Here is a 13,679-nt window from a genome sequence, read left to right as displayed (position 1 = left end):
GAGAGGAATCTTAAGGTCTTCTTGGTGAGTCCAGGTAGTAACAAAGTGTTAATTTTTTCCCCAGAATCCATTATTGCTATATCAATAGTTACACCTTTAAGAAAACTACAGTAGACTGATAGCAACTCTGAGAGTCAGCAGGCGAGGCAGTGTGTGGTGGAGACTAGACCAGGGTCAGCACAGTGACAGGTTCCAGAAGTCAGTTTTGATTAAGAAAGGCATCAATAGCTCAATAAATCAGAGGCAGACATGGCTAAGAAGGTAAAGATTAAAAGCAAAATTATTTAATTAATTAAAAGTAGTTTAGAGCTAGATTAGAGATAGACAAATGTGGAACGAGAAGAGCTGAAAGTTATAAGCAGATGATTCAATAATTGGCACACATCCCTGCAATGATTTTTATTTTTAAATACTAGCAGCTATTTCTAGAACCCCTATGTTCTTTGGGAGAACTCCACGGACCACACGCATACATGTGGTTGCCCAAACCTTGAAAATCATCTACATACTGACCGAGGTATTTAATCTTGTAATGGCTGAAATGCCACTACTTTTGATAGATATGGGCCTCCTCAAAAGTTCCTATCCCCAAAACTCTCTTAGAGAGTATGAGAGCTAGATTGAAAAAGAAGGTACCCTGTGTCACATAATCCTACTTTACCCAAAGGTTTATGCCATGTGAATTCGTTTCCCAAACTGGCTGCACATCAGAATGGCATTGGGGGTTTGTAGTGATGTAAACTTGGCTCTACCTCAGATTCCTGAGCTACTATGATTTAGTGTGAGACCTGAGGGATAATGTATAATAGATAGATAGACGATAGACAGACAGATAATTTCAAATCTTCCCCCAAAAGTCAGCCCAAGTCACATGCTGCAATCAAGAATTTAGGAAGCACTGAGGCAGACCTTCTAACTCCTCTGGTTCACAACAAAGGAACTGGCCAAGGCTAAGGAGTGGCTGCTAGAAGTAGATAATTCTTCCGTCCAAATCAAACTGTCAAGACAGCGAGGATTCTGACATTAAGTGAGTTCAGTATCCCTGTGTTTTAACAGAGCCAATATGTGATGAATCATTAAGTGAACATCAGAAGTACTTGAAGAAGATGCTCAAGACATTATTATAGTCACTGTTTTATCCTTCACCTTAGCTGATCCTTGATCCTCCAACCTCTCCTGTCAGATCCTTAATCCTTTATGCCCAAACCCCATTGATCTTTCAATAATGAATTAGACCAAAAGAAGATTAATAAACTGCAATACACAAAAAGGTCAATCTATAAGTTGTAGCAGGAACAACAACAACAAAATGTTACTTTACACAAATACATTTATGTATAGGAAAAGCCAAACTAAAGAAAAGTAGGCTGGAGAAAGGGTAAGGAACCAACTAGACCGTGGGTTGTTTTCCTCTTAATATGGAAAATAATGAATATGATATATCCCAAGTGAACAGAGTTTACTGAAAACATTTAAAGTTATTAATTTTATATTATTATCAATTATTTCTATAACTAACCTAAAGAAACATCTAGAATCCTGGCAAACAATGTATACTATAACTATGCTAATCAAACTATGATTTGTGAACCTGGCTCAGTCTAAAAAGAGAAATCGAATGTAAGTATTTTGCATTTTCTAGAAATGTGAAAGTGTTATATTATCTCTGTTGAAGCTAAAAATAAAAATCGGAGCTTATATTTTTTTATTTAATGTTTATAATGACACATACTTATAATATTTTATAAAAGTATTATACCATGGGGGCTTCCCTGGTGGTGCAGTGGTTGAGAGTCCACCTGCCGATGCAGGGGACACGGGTTCGTGTCCCCTGGGAGGATCCCACATGCCCGTGAGCCATGGCCGCTCAGCCTGTGCATCCGGAGCCTGTGCTCCTCAATGGGAGAGGCCACAACAGTGAGAGGCCCGCGTACCACAAAAAAAAAAGAAATGAAGTTAGAATCTTCTAGAAATTCCGTTTCATTTTCTAGAGAGGGAATCAATTACATACTTGGGGATAAAAATTTTCTATTTAGTTAACTAAGCAGTAATATGTAAAAATACAGAAGAGAAAAAACTGAATTTGACTACCCTATACCTTTATGTTCCATGAATAAGGGCTTCTTGAAGACTTACTATGTGCTATTTTCTACTTTTAAGCTGCATTTATTCAAAGAGCAACAATTGAAGCAATAAAGCAATAAACATGTTTATATATTTTTCCTAAAGGAAACTGGGTAGCTAAAGAAAAATATTCTGGGCTTTACTTTGGAAATAGTCTTATGTGCAAAATACTTGAAAATGCAGTTTCTTTCTCTTTTAAAACTTTGAAGAGTCCTAGAAGATGATAAAGTATATATATATATATATATTTTTTCATGAAGAGACTAGAAACAAATTGACTTCAATATATTTCACATGTATAATAGGATAGAAACAAAGACAATACATTATGTAAGAAAAGGCTGAACAATACTATAGCCTATTAAATAAGGATATTTTCTGTGCTGCCTGAAAGGCCTGAAGGTATTTTTCATTTCAGAAAAATTCTCTGATGCTTTAGCTTGCTTATTCATTTACCTCTCTGTTAACTCCCAGTGAACCAAATCACTCTGCATTTCTACCTCATGGCCCTAGCTCCTTAGAGAGCTTTCTGTGTACCATGCCCATGCCTTTCTGAATGTCAAATCTCTGAAATGATGACACTCAACAACGAAGATATTAAACTATAAGGTGCAGAGTCTTCAGAGTGTCTAAAAGGGTATATGAAGAACTCTCTAATCATGAGATTTTGTGTATTGAATATGAGGATACAAAGCAAACAAATAAAAACAGGGAATTGACAGTCAATGTCAAGACAACATATATTATACATTACAGAGGAACATTGTCATTGAGTCCATTTACTTCTAAGATTTAACTAACCCTGTGGATTAGACTACTTTGGGAATGTTTCATGGAAGAGGAATTTGAAGTGAGAAATAAAAGATGAATAGGACCGAGAGAAAGAGTATTCTAAGGGAGAATATGTGATCAGGAATGGAGAAAAATGCACAGCATATTCAAAGCAGAGCAAGTGGTCCAGCATGGCTAGTTCAATGATATAGAAATTTTTTTACCTAAAATCTAAGATTGACCAAGGTCTCATTATAAGCAACAATAAATATTAAGCTAGTGTGGTGTTATAAAGATGTTAAATGATTGGAAATTCCATGTCACTGAAGATTTTTAAATAATAGGTCAAGCAGATTTTTAGGAAATTTAATCTGGCTACTATGTGAATATGGGGTTGAAGAGAAAGTTTTTAAGAGACCGTAGGAAAGTTTCTTTTTAAAAATCACACTTCAGTTGATGAGACTAAGCTATATTCTTGGCCATGGAATGAAACAGAAAGGTTATTATGGGAGAGATGGCAATTATTTTTACTAATACAAACTAAAAATTATAATAGGATGAGGGTGAGGAGTCAGTGATTGAACAAAGTTAAATTTATTTCCAAAGCATCAAGTCCACCCGAATAATAGAATCTCTGATGGAACTTTTTAAAAAAATACTACAAAAGGATTCCCACTGATTGATATTTAGATATACGGACAAAGCTGTAAAGACGGAACAATACCTTATAAGTGTGGACTAGTTTATATGCAAGAGTGGATTGAAATTTAGGAGAAAGTTCATAATAAAACTTTAATATTTAGAAGTCAACTGCAAACAGATTACGTTTGAAGATGTGACCATGGGTGGTACAGCTGAATAATAAGGGCAAATTAAAAATTTCAAGGAAGCCTAGGCCTGAATCTGGATGTGCATTGAACATGTGGGAACCATGTAAGTTTATTCTGTAAAGCAAATAGAAAAAACTGCAAGAGGAGCTCTAGAATAACGTGATGCAAAAACACAAATGAAAACAAATCAAAATTGAGTCAAGCTAATATACAAAAGTAAAGACAGTGCAAAAATAAGACAGGAATCCATGGGTCAAAGGCAAAATAAAGCTTTAATAACTGAAACCAAATAATTCTCTGTCCCTGTGTTAAATAATAACTGGTGTAGTAATACTTTCTGGTCTGTGTTAAACAATTCTTGAATGAAGCATAATTTCCTGTTCTTTGCTAAGCAATACTGAGAATAAGCAAAAATAACTCACATGCTTACTGCAAGAAATACCATTTCCTAGAAAGTCAGACACCAAAACAACTAAACATCTTACTTATCACGATTCTTTTCATGTCCTTCATCTTGCTGTGCACATCAGTTCAAAAACTATAATGTCGTAATAGAAATCCAGCTACTTTCCAGCCCTGTAAGACTCACCTCAAAATCACTCAACTGAAGCTCTTAAAATCCTGACTATACTATACCCCAATTTTCCATTTTGAGACATTAATAAGACCTTTGTCAAGCTAATGCTCTCCCTTTCTGCTATAAGTCTAAGTTATGCGTCATCAACAGGTCTTTCTGGTGGTCTGTTTTGGAGTACATAGTTCACACTTCTGGTGAAGAAGCAAGAAGAGGAAGAGCATTCATTCCTTCATTTAAGGATTGTTTATAGTGTGCCTAGTACATGTCAGGATGAAAAGAGCATGACAAGACAATGTTTTTCCTCTCACAGACAGACACTGGGATTGAAAATTAACTATAAAATAGTAAATAGCTAAATAATCAGGATAGTGATTTTTTTTTTTTTTTTTTTTTTTTTTTGCGGTACGCGGGCCTCTCACTGCTGTGGCCTCTTCCGTTGCGGAGCACAGGCTCCAGACGCGCAGGCTCAGTGGCCATGGCTCATGGGCCCAGCTGCTCCATGGCATGTGGGATCTTCCCGGACCGGGGCACGAACCCGTGTCCCCTACATCGGCAGGCGGACTCTCAACCACTGCGCCACCAGGGAAGCCCAGGATAGTGATTTTAAATGCTAGAACAAATAAAATATGGTAATAAGATAGAATTACTTTTGGGGACAAATTTAGATTGGTATTATGGGAAGTCTTCTTCAGAGGGTGATGCATCAGGATAAGAAGCAAGGTCCAGGGAGATATTTTAAATGTTGCCAGATTTTCAGATTCCTAGTACCATCATAAACTCCTAATGCCAAGGAGAAAGAGTCAGAAGAAGAGGAGGAAGAGAAGTGCAAAATGTATTTCATATAAACTGCGCCAACTCCTTTATGTCATTTTCCTTTTGTACTTTAAACAACCCTAGGAGGTGAATACTGTTAATATCCCCATTTTATAAAAGAGATAACTGAAGTTAGCAAAATTCAGTCATTAACCAAGTTACATAATTAGTAACTGGTAGAACTCAGACATTACCAGAACTGCCTAATTAAACAGGCTATACTCTTAACTTAGATGCTATAATGCTAACCATTCATTGCCACATACAGAATTACTCTCCAGCCTATGATTATGTCTTCTATGCTAAGCTCTTCCTCTATCCTTCCTAGGTTTTGTTGGATAGGTTAAAAAAACTCAAAATTTATTCAGCTATTTGTTTTATTATTTAAGCAGTGGATAGAGAAAATCTATACAAATTGACATCATTTTTAAAGAACTCTCCTTCACTAGAAGTTTTGTTGTCATACTTGCCTAACCAATCAAATATTTTAAAAAATTCTTCAGCCATTTACTTTTTTAAATTGACACCAAAATGTAATTACCAGAGAATATGAAGGGCACTGATTCTATTGAAAAGATTCATTTTCCCTTCACAATGTGTGGTAGCCATAGGGTGATTGAAAACTTCTGTCAGTGATACGCTGGAACACCCTTTCAGTTTGCTTTTTTCTTACGTTGAAAGTTGACTATTTATGGCAACTCCTGCCTTTGGGGCTGTGTGTAGCAGTTGTGTTCATTGATTAAAAAAACTAAAGATATACCAAGACAGAGTGAAACACAAATAACGGTTTTCAAACGCATCTGATGATGAGATTTCTTCAGGGCACACACAGTATCTTAAGCTTCTAAACTTCACATAAAAGATCTTCATATAATCTGAACCTCATTTAATTTTTAGAAGCTATAGTCACTCTTTGCAGGCTGCAATAAAAAATGGAGGTTTTCAAACTAAGTTGAACAAAGAACGAATATCCTAAAAAGAATAAAGCAAAGATTTCATTTGTTTTTGCAAATACGTATATTTTGGCTAATAGCAGTGTCTTTGTTTTATCTAGCACTGTAGGTGACTGAATTGCCTCATTATTAGAGGATAGTGAATAAAAATTTCTGGTCTTGAGAAATCTCACTTCAAAACCAAGATATCCAACCTATCTATCCTAGTGCTTTATCTAAATCACAGACTTGAATTAAAAATCACTTTGTTAGTCTTATAGATCTTCTGTTACCATTGATTTTGGCACAATATTTCAGTATGTACTGATAGAACAAAGGTTCTCTGGATGTAACTTTATAACTTTTGTTCATTACTTCTTGGATAATGAAACTGAATCCAGAGAGATTGGTTAACCCATCTACCGTATATCTCTTACTTGATGGCAGATAGCAGTAAAAGTAGCAACCTACTACGCTAGTTTAATCTTATAAGCAATGTTGGGAAGCAGTTACTAGAGGGATAGTTACTTTAAAGTACTAAACAAATAATGACTTCAAGAAAACTGTAGTTTAGAAATATTAAACAAAATAATGACATTTGTGAGAAAAGGTAAATAATGCTTTCTAGAGTGTGGTCATTTTGTAGGATGCTCATACTTCTCATAACTTACATGGCTTATATGACAGCAATTCTAGCGATTTGGATTCTCGAGGAAGGAGACATACTAAGTGCACTGGGCAGGAAATTTACTGGAGGACACAATGGAAGAGAAGGGAGGAAGCAAAAGTGGGCAGAGAGAGAAGTTGTGTTTCGATACAGGCTTAAAAGACTCAGTCAACTGGTGTTAAACAGCACTTCAAAGTAGCCCCCCATTGAGTTAAAATGTTCAGATACTTTATATCCCTGTTTCCACCTATTGGTCAATCCAGAAGGATGTCACTGTGAGAGAGGCAGATTTTTATGCTGGAGCATCCCTGAAGAGGCTAAGAGCTGAAGCTGTCTGCTGCAGCACAAACAGCAACTGAAGCAACAAGTTCATCATCTAATGGGGGTATCCTAGCCCATCCATCTTTTGTGCCACTCAGATCCACTTCTTTGTTCAAGGAGCAACTCCTTCATAATTCTGTTAAGTCTTTCTTTCTGGGAGAAACTTGGAAAAGGAAGGGTACTGGGATGGGCTACAAGTCCCAACTCTGCAGTTGATCTCTGAGCTACAACTTATACTTATCACCTCCTTCCTCCACTATCCATTCCAGATTCCTCTCTCCGTCTGCTAACACCTGTTAGTCTTAGCTTACCTGTGGGGATGCCACTGAAGTCATCCTCAAGGTGTCTGAGTCCCTTGTCACCATATTTTTAAGGTTGCTTCACTTAAACATTTACCATCATCATCAGGTAAGGGAGTATCAAGAGAAACCAGAGCAGGTTACTTGTGTGTTAGCATACACTTTCCTGCCCTTCATCATGTAACAGCAGCACTTATTTCCTCCTGTTATCAGGCCGACTACTCCTCCCACAATAACTCTTCTTCATGCCTGCTGGTCTCTGTACATAAAGCAGCTACAGTGACCAGCTGGCCACCAGAGCTTATAGTTCAATGAGACTCTTGCTCCATTTTCAGACACAGGCATCCCTCCTTTGAGAATTTTATAGTTCTTTATGGAATGCTTTTTAATTCCAAATATATTCAAACCTTTGTCCTGCTCCTTTGTGCACCAAGTAGGTGATCAAGTGCACCACCAAAGTATATTTTGGAAAATATACTTTCACCAATGTCTTTCAAGGTTGTGCCTGAGTGAGCATGTAATGCACCTACTTTCCATTTTTCAGCTTGCACAGACTTACTGAGCTAACCTGTGTCTAAGGAACACTTGGCTTTTTTGTTCCTCTGTTAGTTGATCTTAACTGACGTTCCACAGAGCCATGAGTGTGAATGAAAAGAGAGGAGCTGGTGCAATATGGTGGAATATAGTGGTTTCAGGGCAATGTGCTCATGCTTTCACTCTCCGGTCTTGCTTGTGCTACCCCAGATGTACTGGTTACATCCTATAATGGACTATTGCTTGCCCTGCCCAACCTTAATGACTTAATGAGCAGAAAGAATTCTGTTCATGATTAGAATTCCCAAATCATGGTCACTTGAAGCCCTGTGTTTGTGTGCTTCATCTATGCTAACTTTCAGAATATGCCAGGGGTTGTTTTTTAAAAGATGATATGGCCTTACTCCAGATCTCTGGTGTCTTGTATTGTTGTTTTGCCATAAATGCCACACATCTTTTTCCACCACTAATACAATTTTGGCAGATCACAAGTCCCAAGTGGCAGGGTTGCTTACACCACAGCTTGGACTTTCTTGCTCTGTGTCTCATTAGAAACTGGCAGCCTCAATGTCACTGTAAACATGGCCTTGACCAGTATTACTTAGATGTCAAATACACTGCCTTTATAATGTAAAAAGTCGTACACTGCATTATAGTTCTGTTACAATTACAGGCAAAGATGTAATAATTTGTCTCATATTTTATAAGTCATGTGTCAAGATGCCCCTAACCACAGAACCCCTAAAGAGGTAAATGGAGTGGTAATGTGATGTAGTGATTTTCATAGGGTTCATCCTCCACCCCCTAGAGTGGATGTATTAACCAAGGCCTCTAACATGCTGGGCATTTCTTTCTCCTGTAACCCAGTTAGCATGTCATCATTATAATGCACCATTTAATGTTCTGCAGGATGTCTAGATGCTCTCAATACCTTTGAACAATATTATTATACATAATATATATTCTTGTCAGTTCCATGTGAATGTAAATTGTGCCTTATCTTTTTTTTTTTTTAATGGTAGGGATAGAAAAGAATGCATTCACAAAATCAGTGTCTACATACCATGTCCTGGAGATCATGTAAATTTTCTCTAGTAAAGTTATCACATCTGGCATACTGAATAAAATTGGTGCTACTAAATTGAGTTTGTGCAAGCATAGTATCATCCAGGGTTTGTGGTTCTACTGTAGGATCCATCCTAGTGAATTAAGTGGAGATATCACAGGGATCACCAACCTTGCTTCTAATATACCTAGGAAAGCAAGGTACCATTTCCTAGGTACCATTCTTCCAGTCCTCCATTTCTGAAACCTGAAGTCATCTCTGAGTCCACCTCTTTCTCTTTCCAATTCTAGATAACTTTTGTGTATAATCTATAATTTTTAATTTTTCTCATCTCAGATTTATTTATATTTTCCTCTTATTCTCAAAGTCACAGCCATTTATTAATCCCTCCATTAACTCTCTTTTGTGGACTATTGCAAAATTTTCCAAATGATTAATTTCCTGACCATCTCTTCTTGTTCCAATAGATTTTCTATTGGAAACACTGTTGTCTGGATAACTTTCTTAAAACACAGTTTAAAACATGTTAAACCATCATGTAAGAAATAAAAATCTCATTTATAATAAAATAAATTTTATACCCCCATCTGGCATTTGATACTCTTCATGGTCCATAATATAAATAATTCAAGTGTATCACCAGCTTTTCCCTTAAACACATTCTGTATTAGGTATTACCTAATGCAAACTCAACATGTCATATCTTTTCCATCACTTTGCTTCTTTCATGATGCCTTCTCTAAGTCAGCCTTTCCTTTGAGATACTATACCATCTATCGGTTAGCACACTAGGCATTATGTATTTGTTATTGTATCTCTGTTTCCTCATCTGTAAAAAATGAGGGAAATAACATTCATCTTACCAATGGAACAGTGTATGTAAATTGATACCTGCAGTGCCTTTAACATATTAAATACTGAAAAAAAATAATGTATTTACCCTTTCTTCTATCTTATACACTTCTACTCATGACAGCAAAGAAAATGATATAAATGACCAGAAAGTTAAGGATACAGAATACAAAATGTTAAAACAGGGAAAATAAAGGAAAAGAGGAGAAATATAATTATTGAATTCTGTATTAACTAAAATAAAATTTGCTTGCTCTTTATATTTTGTGCATACATTTTCTATACTAGTAAGACCAATAGATATGTATTGTTTAAGGATGATGCAGCTCTTTTATATTTAGATGTAGTTTGTATTTGCAACACAATGATGAATTAATATGAAGTATCACAATCATTGAGTAAAATATGTTTTAGAAAGGCAAATGATTTCAATAAGTCAGATGCAGCGTATGGATCAGTATGAATCCTAAGAATGAAATCATCTATAATATATTTCAGCTTCTTTTTAAGGATTCTCCGGTGATAATTTGTGGGAGGTAGCATCATCAGAAATTTAACAGTAGTCATTTATGTTAAAAGAAAGGATTTATGATAGGTATATTTTTATTCATGAAATAAGATAAATTGGAATTATCCATCATTACTGTCTAGAAGAGTTTGGTTTATTATAATTTATTTTATAGAGTTCTGTAGGAAATAGAGTTATCTAGCATACATTTTATTATTAGATTCACATCATTTTTATTCCATAAGTATCAGCTGCCAAAAATGTAATGTTATGAAAAAGAGACTTGGAATCTATTAAGAAATAAATTTTAATGTTTCCTACCTTTTTGTGGTTAAAGTCAAGTTTAAAATATAAATTTAGAAAACACAGTTCTGAATTATTTTCTTAATTGTCACAGGTCAGATCATTTAAAATATCAAATCAGAACTATGGTTACAAATAACAATTGCTAGATGCAAACACAATGATCTTCTCTAGTGGCAATAATTTGCATAGTATGTGGATTTCATGATATCAAATATCAACATCATAGTGTTATTCATTTGCTCAATCATTAAAGCAGGCATTTTTGAGCACCTATAATGTGCCTGAAACTATGTTAGAAACTCTGACCAAAAAATTAAAAATAAAATAAGGACCTTTGACTATATGACTTATTCAAAGATATTTTACTCTAGGAGGCTGGAAAAATAAAAAACAAACAAATTACACGCAGATGCAGATACACAGAAACACACACACACACATGCACTGTATATATGCTATAGTAAAGATAAATACATTATGAAAAGCACTGAGAACTCTTCTGGTTCTAATACAAGGTGAAATCTTCCAAAGACAGAAATTAGAGATGGTCATTCTGAACAGAAGAAATTTGATGTTCAAAGACAAAAAATGTAGAGGACCATAAGAAATTCTAGGAGATGCAAGATATTCCATATAGCTATAGCAAGTACTTGCTTTGGGGAATAAAGAAGGAAGGAAGCAGTGATAAGAAGATCTGGAATAGTCAGAGGTGGGAACAGATTTCGATGGTCCTCGTTGCCATGGTGTTACTTGCAAATTTTATCATCAATATTGGAGGTAATATTATGAAACTTATAAGATTATTCTGAGAATGAAATAGAGATAAAATATTTAATTTCTACCAGAAAGTTGGGTATGTGCCACTAAAATGCTAGCACAATTTACAGTTGTAAACCAAACATGTTTTCTAATCAAAAGCAATGCAATTATCATTTAAGGAAAATGAGGATAAGCTGTTAGTGAGGAAAGATGGGCATGGGGGTTGGTCAGGGAGACAAGTTTAAAAATCACTTATAAATTTTTGATGAGAAACAATATAAAATAAATATGAAACTACCACAGTGTAGATAAAGATGTTATATATTGAAGAGGGGCCGCAAGAATTGATAGAAACACAAAGAACAAATTACTCCCTTGAGGCTGAGTCAATGACAGTGTTCTACAAACCTAAATATTTTTATAGCAAAAGCAATATTATTTTATCAATACCTTAAAATTATTCATTAAAATACTTAAATACATTATTATAGTAATACAAATACTATTACTTATATTACTCTCAGTAGAAGGTAGTATGTTATTTAATGCCTGCAAAGACGCTGTGAAAGAGGATTATTAACTCTATTCTAAAAATACAAAATTAGTGTTTAACAAGCTAGTAACGATGGAACTAGAATTCAACCTCCAATTTTTTACATTTTCAGAGCTTGAATTCTTAACTCCTATGTTGCTGCCTCTGCATTAGACTCCATTCAAATTTTTTATGATGAGTTTAAAATTCAAAGGTGAAAAACTCAAATTCTAATTAATTTCTATTTGTTATTCACTGATCAGTAAAACTCTAGTATTATCAAATCAGATTATATTTCTACAGTCTACGTTTTTGAGCACAAATACATTTTGAGAATATAGAAAGTCGTCAAAAATGTCATCAAGTCAATAGGATTTTTGTGTTTGCTTTTGGTCTATATATTGATAATTCCTTTTCTTGTGTCTTAATGTTGTTTCCTTCTGGACTTCTTGGACTAGTTTATGATTTCAGTATCATTGCTCTAGAGTTCATCATTTTTCTACTTTTAAAATTAGAGAGACTTCTAATCACTGCCATCCTTCAATAGGTGACCCTCCTTCTAACAGGCATTGCCCTCAAACTTTTCTGGCATCCTCATGGTGTCTTGGAGAACCTGACAACTTTAGAAGCAGTTACATGCAGTGACCAGTCATGATTCATTTGGCTGGAAATTCTGGTGTCATTTGCAATTAGGTACAAGAGGGCAAAAATTCTCTACTTTTACAGTTTGCACTTTGGTAGATTAACTAAAGAGCAAAGATGCCAATGAATGAGGTGACACATCTATTTTTATAATCATGTCAAATTAGAGAAATATAGGCCACTAATGTGTGATTTATAGAAGTATATTCTTAGGAATATTTTACCTTGAGGTTTCCTTGACTTCAGTTTGTTCATAGAGTACAGCATTTGCATATCTTATATAGATCCAGATATATCCTGATAGTGTATTAATAGAATGGACTCTTAATACATACTGAAAATACAATAGAAGTATCAAATAGGGAGAGCTACATGAAACAAGCTCACTCATTCTAGAAGCGGATAGATTGTTATATTTTGGCTCAACACAGAGTTCATGAAGTGACTTCTAAGGGTTTGCATTTGTCATATGCTTACTCTGAGTGTCTTTGCTTCTCATCACATAGATCCTTGCATAGCAGCCCCCTACCCATGCACACACCACTCTGTCCAAGAAGCTTCCAGATTCTCAAGATAGACAGAAAAGGGCTTTGAAAATGCAACTTATGGCAGAGCAGATAACAAAATTCTTGTTAAAATAAGGCACAGAAATAGTGATAATTGACATGCACTTTCATCATAATAGTCTACTGTGATACTATCTCCTTATGATGTTTTTATCTCTCTTTCTTCCTCCTTAGGATCTGGAATCAATGACTGCCATGCAACAGTGGAACATGAAGGAATTGACAGTCCAACATCCTTCCCTGGAGGCTGAGAACAAGATAAGATGGAAAGTAGGGTTGAGTGGGGAACGGGAATAGGCAATTCAAGAGTAGAACAGACTGGTGGATCTCAAGGGTAGGAGAAGAAGTGTAGCACATAAATAGAGTAGATATCACGAGATACAAAGGATCATGCATAGGCCTAATATCTACTGTGGATGAAAGCAGAATATATCACTCTCTCTCTTTCTTCTTCTCTCTCTCTCCTTCTTGTTCCCTCTCTTCTTTTCCTGAGAGGAAGTACAGAATTATGTATTAGATCATGAAAATTTAATATAAAACTGTGTTGCCAGTTTGACTACTTCTTAGTGACTTGGGTAAA

General features: G+C 35.4%; 1 pseudogene; it reads left to right on the top strand.

Moving 5' to 3' along the window:
• The window catches only part of LOC137222999 (small nuclear ribonucleoprotein Sm D3 pseudogene), a 32,474-nt pseudogene extending 19,078 nt beyond the window's left edge, over positions 1–13,396 (top strand).
• The last annotated feature ends 283 nt before the right edge of the window (positions 13,397–13,679 follow it).

Source organism: Pseudorca crassidens, chromosome 4 (genome assembly GCF_039906515.1).
Source record: "Pseudorca crassidens isolate mPseCra1 chromosome 4, mPseCra1.hap1, whole genome shotgun sequence".
In the NCBI taxonomy this organism is placed as follows: domain Eukaryota; kingdom Metazoa; phylum Chordata; class Mammalia; order Artiodactyla; family Delphinidae; genus Pseudorca; species Pseudorca crassidens.
The sequence above is the reverse complement of the archived record's forward strand: the minus strand, read 5'-3'. Positions and strand labels throughout refer to the sequence as shown.